The 22,540-nt window shown below is 39.7% G+C and overlaps 1 protein-coding gene across 1 annotated transcript in view; it reads right to left on the reverse strand.

The window, feature by feature from the left end:
• Nucleotides 1–22,540, reverse strand: part of EYS (eyes shut homolog) — a 1,562,674-nt gene that overhangs the window by 142,729 nt on the left and 1,397,405 nt on the right.

Below are 22,540 nucleotides of genomic sequence, written 5' to 3' on the forward strand. Positions count from 1 at the left end.
TTTGAAGATGTTGCAGTTTCCCTGTGCTCATATCAAAGGGAAATAGCAACAGGAGAAGGAACAACAGTTTCAACTTCAGCTTTTACACTTGAGCAACCCCAGCTCTTATCTTTCATTTTTTATTTTAAAGTCCGTTCTGGTAAATGCATAACTTATCAAAAACACTGGGCGAACTCATAGGTAAAATGTTCTTAAAATTATCACTTGTACCAAATGTCAAATGGCAGGAATTGAACTTAAAACAGACATGAAAAAGGCAGTAAAGGTGAAATCAATCAAGTTGATTTCACAAAAGGCTGAGACAGCTTTTATGAAGAGTACAGTTTTTAGAGTAGACAGATTCCTGGGCATGGAGTCTCCCATTGGTGTGCGTGCTTCTCTTCTGTTTACTTTAATGAGCCTTGTGAGTGGGAAACAAGGGAGACTAGATTCTCCAGCTCCCCTTCCCTACTGCTGGCTCCAAAGCCCTTAAAAAAGCATACGCTATGCATAGTTTTGGGTAGTATTTAGATGAGACACTTGGCAAAAAAAAAAAAAAAAGATTTAAAACTCTGCACAGTCTTCTTTGTTCATATTGTTTAGGATTTCCTGTTAGTACCTCAACAGCTATTATCTGTACTGGAGTGTCTTTATCCTAGGCCCATTGGGTTTGAGAATTACCCCAAGGCAACCTGTAATGCAGATGATTTTGGCAACTAAATATAAAGCAGAGAAAATATTGTGGTGTAAATAATACTGATGATGAGAATTAACAGATGACATTTTCAGGCTCCATTCAATCCCTTGCAATCTGGTGCTACATAAATCCATGAGATTTTGTGATTTATTTGAACTAGCAGCATTACTAAAATATTTTATAGTTGATTGCTATATAAAAGGAAAATGGTATCCTAAAATTGGCATGGTTTATTAATATGAATTCATTGATTGTAAATTTGAATTTGTGTGATGTACCTATTTTGTACTGCAGTTCCTCTTGCTTTGATCTCTAGTGAAGAGGTGAAAATTGTCTCTCTACCATGTAACATGAACACTATGTTAATTGCTGACATGAAATGAACAATATTCTGTAAAGAGTTTAGTTGTGATCAGTGTGGGTGGGCGGACCACTGGGAAGCTCACCTACAGATCTGTGCAGGAGTCCAGTCCTGCAGCATCAGCAAAGGCTTCAAGGAGATGATATGGAACCCAGTCTTAAAGACTCACATTGGAATTAGGGTGTGGAAGGCCAGAGAACTCATTTCATTTATTATAAATGCTATATGTTCTTTTAATCTAAACAATACATTAGAAAGAAAATAGCCAATCAAATAGTTCTTCTTCTCTTTATTAAGTCCTATAAAATCTTTCAGAAGTGGCCGCCCCCATCTAGTCCACTCTGTTTCATTAAAATGTATAAAGTACTGCCTGTGAACCTTGCACTGGGCTTACTTCCAGGGCTATTGGGTATTAGGGTTATAATTACACTTAACTGTAGGTGGCTACTTTTTCAAAGCTGTGTGCTGAGACCATTTTTCTAGTCCAAGAGTACTCGGGTAAGGGAGGGAGTGCACAGGAGGGAGAAAGGAGCAGAGCAGGCCAAGGCTGGGTGATGTAGGGCAGCGACCTTGGCTCCAGGGGAAGGTGGCAGGGATGTTGGTGGGGACGGAGGGAGAGGGAGAGGCCAGATGGGGAAACCACTGGAGGAACGGTGAACGGAAGTGGTGCAGAGGCATCTTTAGGGGCTCTGAGGTGAGGAGGACGTGGAAGGGGAGAGGGAGTAGATATTTTTTTTGTGCAGTCTGCGAGGTTGCTTTAGTCTGAGTCCATAGAATTGAAATACTATGCTCCAGATTTTACTGGAAAAAAAGAAAAGAAAAGCTCACCAATCCTTCATCAAATTGGATAAAGGTATAATTTCCAGTCCCCTTTGCATTTAATGGAAATTGTGATTTTATTTCCTATCGTGCTATGTCAAAATTGAAAAGGAGTTTGGAAAGTAGGCATAACATGTTATTAAATGTGACATGTGCTTAATCTAATCTCCTAGGCCAGCTCTCCAGGGGGTGGGGGAGTGGGGAGCAGTGGGGATACTGGTGGAAGTGCGACCATCCACATTTTGGCCCAGTCCGGGCTCTGCATCCTGAGATGAGTTCCTGAGGTGGAATGAAGCACAGCAAAGCCACAGTGGCTGCTGGCACTCGTCATCCACTTGCCTCTCCTGTGCATTGTCTGCTCCCCACTCAGCCCAGGAGCTTCCTCCCGGATCCAGCCGTAAGCGCCCCGCAATTTCCTGCGAGCTGCGGCAGTGTGCCATCTTTATCTAGCAAGCCTCTGCTGCATGGTTGGACTGCCACATTTAGATGAAGTATGCAGTCAATTACCCACATGCCTCTAAATATGTGGATGCTTGGCGTCAACTAAACTGCGTGAATCAATTTGTCGTAGCTTGTTTGCTGAATCCTCTGGCAAACCTGCACCTATTTTATTCTTTGTCACTGGTGACCTGAAGAAACGCATATTGATCCATATCTATAACTATATCTGTCTACCTACCTATCTATGTATGTATGTATATATTTTGGGTGTGTATAAAATTGCTTCTAGTTTTAGTAAAATATGGAATCACTAAAGATTTGATTAGTAACACTCCACAGCACTCCATTTTTCATAGAAAGTGCTTTCAGATGCTCGAGAGAAGGAATGTGCAGTTGATTGTCCTTCCTGGGTCTGTTCTTTCCCTTCTCTGGCTGCTCTGTGTCTAGGAGGCTGACCTGTGCCTGCTCTACCCCGGAATTCCCTGCTGGGTGGCTTCTCATTGGGTTTAGTGTATGGTAGGGGGTGTCAAACTCATTTTCACCGGGGGCCACATTAGCCTTGCAGTTGCCTTCAAAGGGCTGAATATAATTTTAGGACTGTGTAAACGTAACTACTCCTTAACAGTTAAGCGAGAGCTCGGCCCTGCTTCTGGGTAGAAACAAGGTGCTGGGCCTGATAGAACAAGGTGGAGGGCCAGATTCGGCCTGTGGGCCTTGTGTTTGCCACCTGTGGTGTATGGGGAGCACCAGCAAGAGGCTGAAGGGTGGGAGGAAAGAGAACCAGGGTATTTCCTCCTCCCTGCTCTGGGGCACGTTCACTGGGTGTTGCCCTGTCCGGCAGCGTCTTCTTCACAGCTCTGGTTCTCACAGGCACCCGCAACACTACTTCCTTCCCCTTGTCCTGAGGCCACAACAGCCTCCCCCTTCAGGATCTCCAGGTGCCTCCACGTCACTTCTAGGTTCCCTTAGTGCTTGAACAGCTCTGAAAATAATATTCATTCAAGTCTCTTAAAGCAGCTGAGTTGGACTCCATTTCCTGCCAGGGCTCTGACAGGAAACAGAGGTATAAGGGGGCGATTTTCCAAAAATATACTTTCCAAGTTTTCAGAAAAGAATCATTTGGCATGCATTTAACCATAGGGGATGTCTGATTTTGCGCTTGGTGATAGCTAGGACAGGCCGTGGGACTCGGTGTGATGAGCGTTGGAAAAGGGAGTGAGGGAAACTTTGTAACCTTGGACCAGCCTCCCAGAGTCCTGTGGGCTGTCCTCTCAACTGCACCTGGGGGCTGACTCCCCGCTGCCCATCGGCATCTCCCTGGGTGATGGCGAAGAGCCCAGGAGACGCCCTGTGGGACATTAAGGCACAAAACACGATGCGGTTGAAGCTGCTCTCAGGCCACGCCATCAATCCTCACTCTCCCATAGCCCCTCTTCCCCCAGCTGCTCTTTGTGATTTTGTGTTTTCATATGTTACGGGTTAACGTTTAGATTCCTGTTTTGGTTTGAATTATTTATGAATATCCCGGTAGTGTGGTTTTGTGGTTGGATGACTGGGTTTGGACGTATCTGGTGGACATTTCTGTTGGTTCATGTGCTGCTTACGTATTTCTGACTTGACTCTAGGACTCTGGGGCCTGGGGTAAGCTGCATGGCCTCTGGTGAATTTCATTTCCCATATGGAAGAAATCATAATAATATCTACCAAACCTTACTCACAGGGATAATGTGAAGCCATAAAAAATCATGGGAGAAGTTTGAAATCAATAGGAAAAATATCACCATTCTGAAGTTCTGTGGGTTTCAGTTTTCTTTTCTATAAAAGATGAGATATTGTGTTGGGACTGGATGGTACTTAGAGGTCCATTCAAACATTCAAATTCTTTGTTTGTAAGACTCTGTAGAGGCTTCAAGCCAAATGAAGAAAGCAGGTTTGTGTCTCGCATTTTGGAGACAGTTTCACCAAAGGCAAACACTAGCATTAACACCCGTCTCACACTGGCACTGCTCGGGAGAGGTAGGTCTTGGTAAAGATCTGGAAAAGAATGCTAACTATAGATCAAAGATATTAAAGCCTTCCTACTAGTAATTTTCTTCTCAAGGGAGTTTGTATGGTTTGTAAGACTTATAAGTTATCTAATGTGGACAAACCTCTCTCCTCAAAATCACATATGACATAGCTGTGTTTAGAATCAATTAGCCAATTTCTATATCCCACCAATTCACATGTTAAAGCTCTAACCCCCAATGTAACTGAATAAAGGGATGACCTTGAGAGGTAATTTGGGTTAAATGAAGTGGTAAGAGTGGGGCTCTAATCCTACGTGAGAGATGACGTACGTGCACGCATGGAGGCGAGGCCCTGTGAACACATAGCAAGAAGGTGGATGTCTGGAAGCCGAGGAGAGAGGCCTTGCTAGAAACCCGCCGTGCTGGCGCCCTGACCTGCAATGCCAGTCTAGTTAGTCTACTCTCTTGTGTTTTGTTATGGCAGCCCCAACTGTCTCATACACTGAGTGTCATAGATTATTCCTCTTATCTAGGGAGGGAAGAGAATTAGGCATAACCTAAAACACAAAGGGTTGCGCTTTAGTGAGTTCAAATTTAAACGCTAACTTCTCACACCTCGCTGTTAATTGTCCTTCATAGGAACCATCATCATTTATTGTACTCATTGTGGAAAAATCGGTTAAATTTTGTGAATGAGTAAAATTCTAAGACAGTGATTTTGTAAAGCAAACTAAAAATATTTATTTTTCTCCTAATTTGGCACAGGTCATTTAAAAACACTAACTTTGGTATCTAATCAGAGAAGCAGGATGTATGGTGAAAGGCACCCTAGCTTGGCAGCTGGCTGACCTCATTTCTAGTACTGTCTTGACAAATATAGCTAGCTGGCTCCCTGACTTTGAACACGTCCTTTTATCCCTCAGTGTCCTCATCTGAAAAAAAAAAAAAAAAAAGAAAAAAAGCAGTACCTGAATGGTGCCTAGAATCCCTTTGAGTTACTACGTTTTATAAATGTGTTTGCCCATGTGTTGTAAGTTTGCTTTATTTTATTAGTCTGAAATGTACTATACAGGCTGTTAGGGAATGCTGCTCAAACAGTGCTTATAAATCTTCTAATGATAAGCACATACATTCTCTATACTCTTTAATTTTTTAAGTGTGTTATTTTTATTACTTCAAAGTAGAAAAGAAATACTGTGACTTTTAAATAAGAAGGCAAAAAAAAGAGGACAAAATCCATATGCTATATAAACAGAAATTCCTTCTCATTTTATGCAGATGATTTTTTAAACTTGCTATTCTAGAAACAGTACACTAGGTGGAAGCAAAGAGTAAGCAAACATGTTATAGGTTAGAAAATGGTATTTTCCTGTGATAAATGAACCATAATTTTTTGGATGGCAAATGTTACTTAAATTAGAGGTTACATTCCTTTTTAAAAGATTCTAATTGGAAAAGAAAACAGCAAATAACAATGTCTATTTAAGCCACTGAAATAATACTAAAATGGACTGCTCTTTAAGCCTAATCTTCCTTTCTTCTTATAGACTCTGGTATCAGAAATCAAATATTGAATCACTTCTCTTAATTTCTGGGAACTGATTGATCAGGAAGCATTATAAAATAGCTAGTCGAATGGTGTTATTCGTAGACCTCTTTTTTTTAAAGCTTACAGGGATACAATATGATTAATTAAAAACATTTCTCTTAAGTGCATACTATTTTGAGCTCACTGATGGGAAATGTACCTTACTGCATGTAATTTTACATGTCACTTCTTTTAAAAACAGTATTTATTCTTTCTCCTTTAAAAATTAATTGCGTCTTATAATCGTGGTTCTAAAATGTGAAATGATGTGACGATTTCCATGTTTAGGCTTGTGCCAAGTCAGAACTTAGTCCCATACCATAGCCTTTATGCCGAGTGAACCTCGTAGAGCTGCTGCTGAAATACACTGCGTGGAGAAAGAAAAGCCTTTTCTAGAACACCATTTTGGAGTTGTTTGTGCAGGTGAATCACAAACGATAGCATTCTGTGTGGTGGTAATTTCTACATGGTGTTTCAGATGAAATCTGTGGTTTGGAGTCCACGAGGGCACTATTGTTTGTGTTGTTTGTGAGATACCTGGTGGTAAATGCAAAGTGCACTAACGACTCCTTATTGGTGGGGAAGCTGCCAATAAGAGAAAGAGACTGGCATTGAGAGAACTCTTCTGGCTGCCATCAGGATAAGCAGCCCTCAGCGACCTTGTAACCTTGGGGGCAAGTGTTTCATCTCTATTGGGGAGCAGTGTTCGGATCTGTAAACTATAAGGCAAGGTCAGGTGGTCTGTGAGTGTCTGTGGTGACTTACTAAGATTTTAGAACACTTTTTCCACTAAAGCCCAATGAAAAAACTAGATCTTTTGAATTAGAATTTACTTTCTTTGATTTGCCTGGGTTCCTCTTTGGCCCGTAACAAAATGTAAACATGAGAAATAAATGATATATGTGGAGACGTTTGGGGTCACCTCTATACTCCTCGGTTAATGTTATCACTGACCGCCTGTAGAACGGAGAGCTGAGATGTCCTCCCATCACCCACCATCACCCAGCAACGACGACAGAGGATTAAGGGGCATGAACTGAGATAGTCCATATGTATGTTTTGGGTTGACAACAGAAGTAGATGCTTAGGGCATACAAATTTAGTGCTGGATATTTCTGGCAACTAATATCCTTGAGCCTCATAGCCTATATTTGTGAAATGAAGGCATCAGTGACTTAAGAAAGCAGTTCTGAGGGTGCAGAGGTCCATAATGTGTCCTGTGTGTTACGGGGGGAATTTCTGGGCAGTGTGGTCCAATACCTCTGAAAAACTAGGTTTTTAGACAAAATGGCAGCCCTGTCATTTATTCATGTTTTCCAGGTCTAAATGTCACCAGTCCTGTTCATAAGCAAGAAAAACAATACAAAAAGAAGGAAAATGTCACATTGAAGAAAATGAGTACATTTTGCCTATCCTGGGCAGTAGATAATTCAAAAAATTCTTACATGAACAAATTATACTCATTTTATTGGCCTGTATAAAATAGTCATTGCAGTACTTTCGTTTGGTATTCAATTACTTTCACATATTTCTAGTATCTCTTTATCCGCACAAATCATCCTATCAGCATGGGCTTGTCAACAGGTAGATAATTTCTTCAAAGTTTTCCCTAATTGTTGCCTTTTCAGATGTCCAGTTAAACTGTGGAACCTGGAAACTAGTCAACCATATCCTTAACTTTTAATAATTCTAGAAAAAAGTCACAGAATGAAAGAAACCTGACCACATGCTATGACAAGCTATACAAAAGGAACAACTGGCCTTTTCTTCTCAGACTCTAACGATGTAGCAGGAAATGCCTTTAGCATTTTTATTTTCTGTGCAGTTTATCTTATGGCACGCTGTGCGTGGAAGTTAAATATTAATACCACCTGGGACTTTTACAATGCAGTTAATGGGCTCAGCACATCCTATGCGTAGTGTCTGAGGGCTGCAGTATCTCAACAACGCACGAAATGATGGGTTACTCTCTCCCTGTTCCACAAAAGACAAAGGTGAAGAAATGCAGAGGGCAAGTGGCTTACACATGGCTATCAGTACAGAAACCAGACTGAGAACATGGGTCTTATTTTGACAGTTAGCCCAGAAGTTAAATCACAGCTTTTTGTGTCAGCATTGATACCTATGATAGCGATAACTTCATGGATCCAGTTGAGTGCTTAGTGGTTCTTCTACTTATAATGCTTCTGGAAGCACTGAATACTTAAAACTTAATGAAGTTACTTATTCATGACATTCTCATTATATACAAATTGACAATGATAATAATGACCTACTTTCTAATTTCACTATTATATTAATACTTAGTTCAGTACTCAACAAAAATAAGATTTCAATAAACATTTGTGGATTTGTTCAAAGAGCTTTGGAAATAAATGTTAGCTCACTTCACGCCACAACAACTCTGTGGGGAAGACGGGGTGGGTGTCATTATGGTGATTTTGCTGTGAAACAGGTAATGACTAAGGAAGCGGGTGTGGGCTTTGGAGTCAAGTAACATGGGCTTTGAGTCTGGTCCCGCTTTCACTAGTTGTGTGATGGTGTGAAAATTACTAGAACTCCCTGAGCCTCAGTTTTCCCAACTGAAAAGTAGGGATATTAACATCAAACAAAGAGTTATTCTTCGGAATAAATGAGATAGTACACCTAATGCATCTAGCCTAACATTGCCGTTAAGGGGCCTGCATTTAAGAGACAGAGATGAGATGGGAGCTCAGGTCTCCTGACTTGGGGGTCGTTTGCTCTTTGCACTAATTCAGATTTAAGGTGATAATCTACTCATTGTGGTGTCAGGCGCTATGCCCAAAGCACCTGATGGGCTTTGAAGATTTGTTATTGCTTTGCCTTATGGAAGCTTAAAAAGTCACCATCATAAAACAATTAGCGATTCTGCTGATCTGGAAGCAATGTCACTTGAATTGAGATGGATTTTCTCTTTTACTTTTTTTCCCCCTGTGGGCTAAGTGTGGTCGAAGTGAGTTTTCTGAGGTGGCATTTCTCAGATATCGCTTCATTCAATATTCTATATCCCTCCTGTGGCTGGAAATACCCAGTTGCTCCTTAACTTTAATTCTGACAGATTATCAATGCGTCTAAATGGGAACCAGTTGCTGCAGAGTCGGTGGCAAAGGAGATCGTGAAGCAGAAGCTAGACGCAGATGCCAAGCTTCTGGGACAGATGCCGGGTAGGGGACACGTCCAATTACTGACTGGGCTTAGGGTGGCCGTGTCGGGAAGTGTGGAGGTAGTGGTGGAGCTGCAGTTTTTTCAGTCACCATGTTCAGGTCATCTCCATGTGTGAATTCAAGTGAAAATATACACAATTGGGACAGTTACAATAAACTGCCCGGACTTTTGTTTTTTAGATTCTCAGACTGATTTCCCTCCTCTAGACTGAAGTTTCATGCATCTTCCACTCGTTTGGAAGACAGTGTGGCACAATGGAGAAAGCGCACGTCTCTGATAAGCTGTGTAACGGAGGGAGGCCTCTTGCTCTCTTTCCATCTTTTTCGCAACTGTGTAACGGGGGTAATAAGAATGCAGAGGGTGAGAAGTTCAGTTGTGTTGATGCGTATGAAGTACTTTGAAAACTTAAAGTGCCAGACAATACTGGTTCATAAAATAAGTTTTTTTACTAGCAGAAAGAGGGGATTTATGTTGACTTTTTAAATCGAGGATGCTCCATGCCTCTCCCATAGTGCTGACTGTATAGTAGGAGTTTTTGTTCATCTGGAGAAAAAGATATGACACCTTCTGACTTCACTCTCCACGTTAGAAAGTAAGCTGCATGAGGGGAGGCTTTTTTGCATGTTCGGGTCAGGTGTGTGCCCAAAGTGCTTGTGCCAGTACGGGGCACACGCCCTGTGCCCAGTGGCCATTCATCAAATGACTGAATGATTTAAAGCAGGGAGGCACAGGCATCTATTCTGCTCACCTTTCCACGCTGTGTGTGTGTATGTAGGGGAACTGGGAAGATCTAGGCAGTAAGAATATTTCCTTACATATATTCCATCTCACCTAACTGCTAAACATTTCACCTCCTGGTTTCAGATTTTGGGTCATGTAGCAACTGCTTAAGGATATACTGGCATTCCAATTCAAGTCACAGTTCAAATCCCACTAGTTCTGGTTGCTCTTGGATCAACACGTTAACGTACTTAGCTTAATACCCTCCCAAGCCTTGTAAGTCTTACAGAGATACACAATTACCAAAACCTACCTAGGAGGCCAGCACATTCAAAGACTCACTAATGGGATTCAAGGGGGAGCACTGATGATACAATCATTCTTTAAATGAAGAGTTTCTTATGTCAGTTAAAGTCAGTCAGAGGAGCAGGGGGCGGCTTTATAATTTATACAAATCCACAAGCACATCAGTGGTAATTTGAGGCTGGCTGAAACATTGAATGTCCAATTTCTATTGAGTCCTGGAAGGATATTACTTAGATTTATCTAGGTAAGCAGTGTGGGTCAGATGGGATCCATAAGTATGTCATCAATAATATTTACTGATCTGCTATTTAAGGAATTTTAATGAAAACGAAGTCAGATGAAGTGGACTGTTTCTAATCTGATTTCACTGCATCAAGCTAAGCCCTTCTCTACTAATCTAAAGCCCAGGGAATCTAACAAAAAACAAATAAGTAGTGATCAGTAGACTGTAGGAAAACTGCAGGCTGCAGGCCTGTGCCTGCTGCTAATTTCGTGGGAGCTCTCCATTCTCACTTGCCCGGAGACTCAGAGAGCCGTTCTGTCCCCAGGAGCAAAAGCAGCTGTTGGAGGTTTTTCTCACCTTAGGGCAGAAAGTAAAATATCCCAAGACTGGACTTGTCATGGAAAGGTATGAGTATACCTTTCATCTCTCAGAATCATTTGCTTCTCCAGGTTACTGAACCCAGCATTTCCTACAAATAAATTCAGGATGATTTTAGCATGACTTGGAATTATGAAATCACGGACTGCACCAGTATGATGTTCTCTCAACTGCGTGGAAGGGAAGGGAATTCTGTCATCTAATATTACTATTATTTTTTCTCTGTTTAATATTTCATCAAAGTAACACGTGCATAGGGTAAAAAATTCAGTAGAATAGAAGGACTCGTAATGAAAGATAGCAGTTTCTCACCCATCCTTTCCTACTTTGTGTTAATTTCCCAGAGATGGCAGCATTTTCTTCTGTTTTTAGTTCTGATCTTTCTCTCCCATTGTATGATTATAATGCTTTCTCTTGGTTAATCAAATTCAGCTATAATCTATTAATTCTCTGCTAAGAAAGAGTATAGTTAATATATACTATTCTCTCCCAGTATTTGTGCCTCATGTTTGACTTAACCTATTAGTTATCTTTGTATGATACGTTATACACCCAAAACAATGTTTCTTTATACATCTAATATACTCAGTATTTCTTGCTTGCTTGCTTGTTAGAGTAAAATATTAGTGTCTTGCCCAATTTTCTCCTCCACTGTCATTGCCAGCTTCTGTCGCCTGTCAGTTCAGCCTTTACTTTAAAAGTGTTGAGGCTGATCACATTTGCCTTCTGTTTTGTACCCATGTTTCAGTTTTATATGTTTTACTGATAAGCAACATCTAAAAATTGAAAGCCAATAAACACTTGCTACTCCATTATATGTAAATGCATTGCCCAAGATCTGGGAACAGCCCAGGTGCCCATTAGGAGATGAGTGAATAAAAAAGTTGTGATCATTTATATAATGGAATACTATGCAGCAGTAAAAAAGAAGGGACTCTTACCTTTTACAACAGCATGGATGGACCTGGAGATTATTATGCTAAGTGTAATAAGCCAGTCAATGAAAGACAAATACTGTATGATCTCACTTCTATGTGGAATCTGATGAACAAAATAAACTGAAGAACAATATAGAAACAGAGGTATAGATACATGGAACAGACTGACAGCTGTCAGAAGGGAGGAGGGAGGGGAACTGAATGAAAGAAGGTGAAGGGACTGTCCAAAGAACATATGTGCATAGCCCATAGACACATACAACAGCATAGTGGTGGTCAGAGGAAGGGGCTGGGCAGAGGTGGGTAAAGTGGGGGAAAATGGGGACATGTGTAATAGTGTAAACAATAAAAATAAGTTAAAAAATAAGTCTGTTGCCTGCATAAATTAGCAGTGTGCAAGGATTACAGTTCTTTCCATGAAGGTTCACCATTATAATATCTGTTCAAGCTAACATATCAAAGGCGTCTTCATGACCCAAAACAACAAAGAGATTGCTTTCTAAATAATTGATTTTTATCAATTATCAAAGCAACAATCATTTTAGACATAAAAATACAAAGAAGGAAAGTCTAAAGAATTTAAAAAATAACAAAAAATTCCACTCCATAAAAGTATATAAACAATCTTAACGTGTTATTTCTCAACTTGATTTTTTATCTGTTAAAATGGTAGACTGAGTGATGAGTCAGACTGGCCACTCCAATACTGCTTCAGGTCTCAGCAGGGGCGTAGTGGGTGTTCTCAATTAGTACGGGCACACTTGAAGACATTACTTCCCCAAACCCTGCAACCCAGTCCGCTATCCTATGCCATACTTTACTGGAAGAGTAAATACTATTTGCTTGAGCCCCTAAACACCTGTGGTCATCATACCAACACTTCCTTGTGTCTTCATATACGATTATTTCCCCTCTCTGCTGTCTTAGAGAAAGCATGTTCCTCCTTTGCCTTGCCAGGAATTACCAAGACTATTCTCACCGAGTATATTTGACGAGTGAAAGGGCACGCTCCAGTCATTCACCTGAGGCAACAGGCACAACTGGGTCACCCAGAGTAGCCTTCTGAAGCCGGAATCACTGCCGTGTGAAACTGCCACCCTTTACCCTCATCCTTGTTTAAAGACAAATCTGCTCCACCAGCTGCCTTCCTGATTTCTCATCACTGTACCACCAACTGTATTTTCTTGATAGTCACAAACAAATTCTTAAAAAGATCCAAGCCTTTTCCACTTCTCATCTTTTATGACTTCTCTGTGGCATTCATCATCGCTGCTTGCAGCTTCTTCCTCATGTTCCTTCCCCTTGGGTTCTGACGCTTGCTCTTTTAGGTCTCCTACTGTCTCAGTCAGTCCAAGCTGCCTAATGAAATACCATAAGTTGGGTGACACAAACAACAGAAATTTATTTTCCCAGTTTTGGGGGATGGCAAAATCAAGATCAAGGTGCTGGCAGATTCAGTGTCTGGTGGAGACCCACTTCCTGGTGTGCAGGTGGCCACCTTCTTTCTATATCTTTATTCAGTGTAGACACAGATCTCTCTCTAGTGTCTGTTCTTATGAGAGCACTAATCCCATTCATGATAGCTCCATCCTCATGGCCTAGTTACCTCCCACCTGAAAAAACCATCATATTGGGGACTAGGGTTTCAACATATGAAGTTTTCCGGGGGAGACACATTCAGTCAAGAGCATCTACCTCAGAAGGCCTCCTTTTCCTTTTCTGTTTCTTTTTAATCACTCTCCAGCTTGGCTTGCTCCCTTCCTATAGTGGCCAATGTAATTTTTCTAAAAATTTCTTTTCATTTTGCTTTCTTCTCTTTGCTTCCTTTCAGTAATGACATGGTTCAACCTTAAGCTCTACATATTTGACCTCAAATCTATATGTTTGCCCTCTCCATTGTTAACATTTGCAACTGTTTGGAATAGCCCCATTTGGGCGGTCACCTGACTCTTCAGGACAAAAGGCCCGAACCGAACTCCTCTTCTTCCCTTTTCTTCCTGCAATTATTCCAGCATTCTGGTTACCAAAAATCCCCCAAATCATTCTTTACATCTTCCCTTGGCTCCCTGCCTTCAGTGGATTTTTCAATCCTGTTCTTTTTATCTCATAATATCTGATGTTCTTCTCTGTGCCCCCTTTTGCTTTGCTTTCCTAGTTCTGATTCTCAGATAATTCTAGAATAAAGATAGAATGCTCTACATGAATGCTTGAGAGACATGGCATACATCCTGTGATATAAGGAGTAATCTTACCTTAATCATTTCAGTACCCATCTACCCGCAGAAATAACTTTTCCCTGGGCTCTTCCTGGAGCATAGCTTCACACCCCTTCTTTACTGAAAAATATATTTCCTCCATCATCTAATTAATAAAACCCAAGCTCCAAAACTAGTGTTATTTTCATATTTATACCTTATATTCTATTACACGTGCAACATAAATAATTTTTTAGTAGTTTGTATGGCTTTCCCTCCTAACTCCTCACCTGGAATGGGAGCTGCCTAAAGCAGGAACTTATGGCCTGTGCATCCCTGTACTTCCTGTGCTTAGGATAGAGCCTGGAGTGTAGCTTGCTCTCGACATTTGCAGAACAAATGAATCAATTTACGAATGGATAGAACTGTCCTCACCTTGTGTTTTCTGGCCTCCATGACTTTGTAGACAGCACTCGCGTTTATTGGGTGCCTGTTATGGACTGAATTATGTTCCCCCCGCAATTGTCTATGTTGAAACTGTAACCCCTAGTAACTCAGAACATGATTGTATTGGGAGGTAGGGATTTTGAAAAGGTAATTAAGTTAAAATGGGGTCATTAGAGGGAGTGGGTCCTAATCCAATCTGACTGGTGTCCTTTTAAAAAGAGAAAATTTGGACACACGGAAAATGGTTTATGCACCAGGCATTCGTGTGCATAAAGGAGAGGCCACAGTGAGGTCATAATGGAAGGCAGCCATCCACAAGCCAAGGAGAGAGGCCTTAGCAAAACCTGAGACACTTGGATCTTGGACTTCTAGTCTCTTAAACTGTGAGAATTTTTTTTTTTTTTGCTTGTTTAAACCACCCAATATGTAGTATTTTGTTATGGCATCCCTTATAAAATAATATACTTGCTCTTGCCAGACACTTTGATAAACTTTTTACATGTAATGCTAATAAAAATCCTGAGAAGCAGATATATATATTTTTAAAAATTTTTATTGTTATTCAATTACAGTTGTATGCCTTTTCTCCCCTTCCCTCCCCCCCCACCCCAGCTGAACCCACCTCCCTTCCCCACCCCCACCATCTCCCCCGATTTTGTCCATGTGTCCATTATAATAGTTCCTGCAATCCCCTCTTCCCACTGTCCCCACCCCACTCCCCCCTGGCCACTGCTAGACTGTTCCCAACCTCAATGTCTCTGGTTGTATTTGTTTGCTTTTTTCTTTTGTTGATTATGTTCCAGTTAAAGGTGAGATCATATGGTATTTGTCCCTCACCACCTGGCTTATTTCACTTAGCATAATGCTCTCCAGTTTCATCCATGCTGTTGCAAAGGGTATAAGCTCCTTCTTTCTCTCTGCTGCGTAGAATTCCATTGTGTAAATATACCATAGTTTTTGGATCCACTCATTTGCTGATGGGCACTTAGGTTGCTTCCAGTACTTGGCTATTGTAAATTGTGCTGAGAAGCAGATATTTTTTATGATTCCCATTATACAGATGAAGAATGAAAGAGTTAACTGAGACATTAATTAACTTCATTGTGGAATACAGCCAGGATTTGGAATGTAGGCAACTCTATTCATGTTCTCCCCTCAAATTGGACAAGCCTGCCCCTCTTTTCTGAACATTCAAACTCTAACAGTCTATAAAGCCAGAGGAAATGTCCTTTTATTGAATTCCTGTATTCTGGATCTGAATGTGTATTTTAATAATTGTTCTCCCGTCTTATTTTTGTCTTCAACCCTGTGTAAGTGCTTACTAGGAATCTGGCTAGCTCTCCAAGACTAGAGTTCTGCATTATTCATTACAGCCCTTTGACATTAAACCTGGACCCCTTCTGGGACAGGAGTCTGTTCACATACCTGTGCTTGACTACTGGTTGATAGGTGTCCCTGGCATAAATACACAGCAGTTGACATGTAATTATAAACTCACTTGTCTCAGAATTCCATGTTGCTATTTTCTGTCAGATGCACAGGAACCCCTGCTAGCCTGATATTGATTACATCTCTGCATCATCATTGCTGATATTTCCCTATAGTCTTTATATATAGTGTTCTACCACTTAAATGTGGTTTTCCCCTGAATTGGAAGCTGAGTCATTCCTAAAACCTCAGGTTTACCATTAGTTCTGTTAAGCAGTCAATATCTAGGCATAACCTGCTATAGACAATCCTGAGATCATTGTCAATGATCTGGTCATTCATTCATCTTTGCATTCTTTTGTTCTTTCATTTATCTGTTGGACTAAGAACTTTTGATATTCCAGGCATAATGACATGTGGTACCTTCGGGCTCAGTTTCTTTAATTTGATACTACACCCCCCCCCCCCCAAGCTTTTGATGCTTTAGGAGCCTATAAGAAACATTCCCCAAAGTAACCTACACTAAAATGTAATTTGAAGACATGTTACTGATGAGATTTAGGTGTCTTCCTACATGTCACCAGGAAGCAATCTAAAATGAAATCAATGGAAAATAAGCTGCAAACTGGGATACTGTAACAAGCCATGAGGATATGTGGTTAAATGGAGGAAAACGAGAGCATAATGATAATGGACAACTAAAACCTCTGCGGCTCTGGAAGAAATACTGAAAAAGGAACTTTTGAAAAGGATCAGATTTGCGGTACTCCAGGCACTTCCCATGAGAGAGAATCTACAGCCAATGCTAGCGTGTTAGTTAAAGGGTGGCATTTTAATAGGATACTTAGGTTTAGCAAACATTTTTGAGAAACGAATATATGCCAGACAACTGTAAGGAGTACAAAGGTGAATCAGAAATAGTTCCTGCCCTCCAGAAAGGAGACAACAAACACATTAAACCCTAACCCTCCAGGGGACAGGAATGGGGCTAGTGTAGCTCTTAGCCACGTCAAGGGTGCTATTATCTGAAGTGCATCAGGTACTGTGAGGACTGAAATTTCTTATCCTCCTTTCTTCATAAAACAAAATACTTGGTATAATTCCCAGATTTCTGCCTTAGGGTAGGCAACAAAACAAATAGAAATAGAGACCAGTATATTTTGATGGGTGATTGGAGAACTCTACTAGATATTTTATATTTTCCTTTCCTATTCCAAACCATCTTTCTCCACCATGATAGGTAGAGAGTGTGTGAAATAATCAATCAGGCTTCCTTGCTCCTGGAATTCCACAGGGAGTTCAAAATGAGGGGAGAAATGAAGTCAGAGTGTTGTTTCTGGCTCCTTTCTTGCTGGATTATGTTAAATTGGCTATACATCCCGGAAAGGAAGCTTACCTCTTTTCACTTTCAGCTCTTCTGATTCCAAACAACTACATCATCCCTGCCACCCTTTGGCCTTAGGGTAGTAACAGCTCTGTTCTTACTAGCTCTGGATTCTGCACATTCCTTATGGTTCCCCTTCACCTTGGCTGAATCTTTGTAAATAGCTCCCCTTATTGTCTTTACTGAATTATCACAATATGAGAGTGCACTCTTTTTCTACTTGAAACTCTCACTTGATTTAAGAACCAATCAAAAGGACTAGAAAGGGGTAGGATAGCGGTAGAACCCTGAACCTGATGACTAGACAACATGGGCGGGGTCGTCTAGAAAGATACACAGTCCTGGGACTCAAGCACTCTGCAGGTTCCTAGGCTTTATTCCTGATGCTGCGTGAGGGAGCTATTGCGAGCCTAGAACCTGAGACACCACTGTTCATAGGCCTGAAAGCTGGCCTTGCCACTATTTTATGTGCTTGGGACTGCAACCTAATTCCTTATCTCATGGAGCAAGAGTTGTCAGTGTTCTGGCTCTTTCAGAGGTCGTGTGGGAACTAAGCCCTTATGCAGGGGGCTGCAAATGGCAACAGCTTTCAGAATCAGTTGGAAGCAGAGAGAATAAGACAACTTCTCAGTTTGGATTGAATAACATTAGTGCCATTTTAATTCCTTTTTAAAAGTTCCCATATTCAGCAAACCATCTTCTGTAAAGAGGTTTCCATTGTATCTCTGCATTGACCAGCTGATAAAATTAATATCTAATTGGAGCTATATTTCTCACTACAAAATAATGAGGCAATCTGTTTCATAAATCAATGATATTCTTTTAGATTTCTAAGTCAATTGATTGTCTTAGGCTAGGCTGAAGAGGAGACCTTGAAGTAGAAAAGAACCAGGAAACTCGAAAAACGAAGCAGCCTGACTGACTCACACAATAAGTCCGCACATTTTGAATTGCTTGTCTAGTAGTGGCGATGTGGACCAAACCACAGTGTAATTGCAAGTCTGGGAATGGAGTCTGTCACTGTCTGTGAAAGACAGTTAAAATAACTGGTCTTTATAGGGTTTTAGAATTGTTAGTACTATTCTAAAACAGAAATGCCTTCTAATATTAAGAAAACAGGGCTGTTGGAGAGTTTTCACTAAATTCCAGATGGGACAAAGATGTTTTAACATTGAAAGATAACATTGGTCAACCTGGTCAACCTTTCAGGCAGCCCCACTCTCCATGGGTAAACCCAAGAGACTTCCTTAAATGCATATTGTAAGATAGCTTAAATGTGATAGAGATGTTCAAATGTGGTTTAATTTTCTTGATTGTAAGAGGAAATGTAAGTGATCTATAAGTGATTGCAACATAAATTACTGACTTTATTTACCTTAGTTTCTCTTCAACATGTCAGGTATGATTTATTTGGTCTAATTTGTACCCCTTGTGAATTAACACATCTGTATTGTCCAAATGTCAGAGCAGATGAGTTGGATATATAAAAATATTTGACAAACCAGCAAGTGAATCCAGTAAGGGAAAGCCCAATGTCTAAGGCTCACACAGGTGCCCAGGAGTCCTCCGGTGGACAAGCACACATTTTACAAAGAGCTAGACCATTTTGGCCCTTGTTTTATCAAGGGTCGGGAGTACAAAAGTGAACTAAATAACAGAAATCAAAAGGCAAACACTGACACCAGAAGCTCACAAGACTTAGCAAGAAACACATCCTTAAAAGTCATTAAACATATTTGAAAAGAAATTCAAGCTGTGGGGACTGAGCTCTGAGATCAGAACAATAAGCTCCGTGAATCGGAACAGAGGCTTTCTGATAGAAATGTCTACAGTTTTGAAGAATGCTTTTCCCAGACAAGCTTCTTTGTGAAGGGATTTTTTTTTTTTTTAACAAACATGCCTATTTTTGACTCAGTTCAGAAATGAAATATTTCAAAGTCCCTTTCAAACTCAACATCTCTAAAATTATTCCTCCATTATGACACTCTAAGGGAAGTAAAGTACTGAGATTAAGAGGAATATCAAATTTGTGAGATTTTCACAGCCACGATAAAGACAAATAAAAATTCTGACCACTCCCATTATCTTTTTTTAGTAGTTTAGGCAAAACAAAAAATACCATTTGGAAAAGGTGACAGTATTAGCAAGGCTGGGAAAATGTTTCAAAGTTCAGTTTTGACAAAAGGAAGCATAAGACTACATTATTTTTTCCTAGGTTTAAGACTTTTAAAAAGGGAGCTTTTAAGAGGACTATTTTTACAAGTATTGTTTTTTGAAAATAACATCATAATTTTCCATAACTAATGACAATGAGTATAAAAAGTTATCTCCAAATAAAAATAGTTTCTGGAGAAATGAAATAAAACTCAGAATTAGTTCACCTAGGTAAACTACTAATGGTCTTACCCTTTGAGACTTAATCACTCAATCGTAGCTTTGATTGGTTTGATTTTTATCATGTACAAAAGTGACAAATGAGTCATTTACATAAATGGGTTAGAATCAGAGAATATCTTGTCCAACTCGATTCTGCGTGGAAATATGAAGAGATCTGCAAAGATATATATATTCACACGTATCTATGAACCTGTACATTATAAATGTGAATTAAAGGAAGTTGCTTTTTCTTGGTAAGTGGTTCTTATTTTGGAAGGGTGCGCCTCCCTGCTAATTCTCAGGGGGCATTATTCTTATTTCTCTGCAACATTCATGGTCTCCAGATACTGGCCCAACCAAATCACTCTTCTTTCTGTGAATAAACCACATATGTTGTTTCACCTATCTAGTTCCCGTTCCTTGTGTGGGAACCAACCCAGGCTAGCCTGTGAGATCTACCTGGCCCTTATAATATTTCATTAGGAAGTTTCCCTAACATTTGATATGTGGGTACAGGAAGAGAGGCTTCTTCTTTGTTCTGGACCATATGTTGTGAAGACTGTCTAGCTAGAATGCCCACAGCCTTCTTTTCCAGCTGCCTGCACAAAAAGCTGCAGAATAAAGCCAGAGAGAAAGGCAGAGCAAAAGACAGAGACAAGACCCACCCCTGCTCGGAGCAGTGGACTCTCAAACACAGACTCCTTTTCTGCCTTAGGTTTGTTTATGTTTGGTTTCTGTCCCTCACAGCCAAAATCACTCTGCCTCATTCAAAAAATATAATTCACAGCACATTGTAAGACAATGCATCTTCTTCTTACCCACACACAGCAAACGTGGGCTTTCTATGTGTTCTTACATCTACAGCGAGAGAGAAAAATAAGAATTCTTGCTTTCATATATACCGAACACAGAGACTTTAGTACGTTTTACAGAATGTGTTAGTGGATGACATGCTGCAGTTTGCCACTTAATTTGTAAAGATGTAAACAGAGCAACATTTAGATGTGAAAAGCATGATCACCTTAGTAAAAAAATATATTGTTAATGACTCATATTTTTGGTTACATGAAAACAAATCATTGTTCTGACAGAATTACTTACTGACACAGTATGATCTGGTCATGTAGATAGGAAACTTTAGGTAAAGATCAAATTTTTAGGGAGGTTAATGGCAAAAGATCCAGAATAATCTGTCATACCTTAAAGCACACCTATCTTTTCACTACCTATACCCCCAAACACATGCAAATACACTTAATTATTGTACATTACAAATAAATATATTTACTGGGTTAAGCACAAATTTCTAGTCGGTAAACTAAGAAAACTTAAATTGCATGAAAAAATTAGACAAAATTAGATATTCATAGTAAGAAATCCTTGGATCTCAGGCTATACCTATGCACCAGAACGGTTTGACTCTTTTGCCTGAATTAAATATTAGTTCAATTCCATCAAAATATTTTTCTGAACTAATTTTTTTGAATGGGAAAATCAAGTAATGTGAACTGGTTTATATAAGCAACAGCCCCTCAGTTAACAGTAAACATAGTTAAATATATTAAATGGAATAAGGAGTTTTGAGTAAAATCCTGAATACAGTCTGGTTTTATGCATTACCATTCTTTCTGGCCGCATGAGAGAGCTGGAGGGAAATCTTGTTTTCCACAATGAAATATCAGTTTAAAAACTGGAAAACAGCAGACCTTCAAGGACTCTAGATAAAAATGTTTGTGATGAAATAGCAAGTGTGCCCTAAAGGTAATATTTTATTAAAATCATGAAGCATAATGGAGACAACTGTACTTGAACAACCGTTAAAGAAAAAGAAAAAAAAGAAAAATATAAATTCATGATTTATGTTTCTTTATTTTAGGAAATACAAGGAAATCCTTATTTTGTATTGTGAGGATATGGTGCTCTGCAGTGTAATTTTAAAAGAAGGTATGTTGAGCCTAACAAAGTATCATGATGGAATTAATCTATTTTAGCAGTGGAGAGCTTGCAGATAGAACTAAATGGGTTTAAATCTCAATTCCCAAATTTCTTAGTTTATATGATCTTGGCAAAAATATTTAAGCTTTTTCCATTTGAGTTTTTTCATCTAATAGTGGAGAGAATAAAGAGTTCTTTTTTAAAAAATTATTTTTAGAGAGAGGGGAAGGGAGGAAGAGAAACATCAATGTGTGGTTGCCTCTCGCATACACTCTCCTGGGGACCCTGGCCCGCAACCCAGGCACGTACCCTGACTAGGAATTGAACCGGCAACCCTTTGGTTCTCAGGCCAGCACTCAATCCACTGAGTCACACCAGCCAGGGCTTAAAAAGCACTAAAAATGCTCAATAGATGTTAGCTATTTTTATAAAAAATAGAAAATGACTTTATATTACTCTTTAAAAATGGCAAATAAATAGTTCTGTTATATATAAGTTATATATTGTTGTATTTCTATTGAATTGTTTGAAGGGGAAGTGATAATCTTATAGAACAAATCATTTTTCTAGGTTAAAATAAAGGATCTGTAATTTACTTACTATTAGGGTTGTACATATACATTTTTGATCAGTCAGTGAATTCTGCCTAATGCTTTTTAAGATTTGCTTGATGTGGTTCAAAGCTCTAATCTGTTGCCTTTTCTTATTATTGCAATCAACTCTTTCCCGGATGCTAGCAGAGTCAGTGGTAAAGATGTTAAAAGTTAATATAGCAAGCAGCAGTATTGTCATAATAGCATAATAAGCAATTAATCAGGAAAAATGCCCTCTGACAGAAAGCTATCCTTGAGTGTGTTTTGTGTTAAGCTCTTCTGTTTTGTGAGATTGATTAAATGGTTCTTTTCTATTAAATTACTGTAGAGAAAACAGAGCTGTTTCATACTGAAGGTCGTGACATATGTTACTGGTTATTTAGGCCAATATAGCAAGGTTTTCAGTAATGAGTCTTATGTAGAATGTTCACTTGAAAGTGTTTTCTTTGCTCACATTGCATTCTCCTGTGGTTTTATTAAATTGAAGTATTAAATACGGTACTAATGACTTATGAGTGGAAATGCATTGAATTAAAT

Source organism: Desmodus rotundus, chromosome 11, assembly GCF_022682495.2.
Source record: "Desmodus rotundus isolate HL8 chromosome 11, HLdesRot8A.1, whole genome shotgun sequence".
Taxonomy (NCBI): domain Eukaryota; kingdom Metazoa; phylum Chordata; class Mammalia; order Chiroptera; family Phyllostomidae; genus Desmodus; species Desmodus rotundus.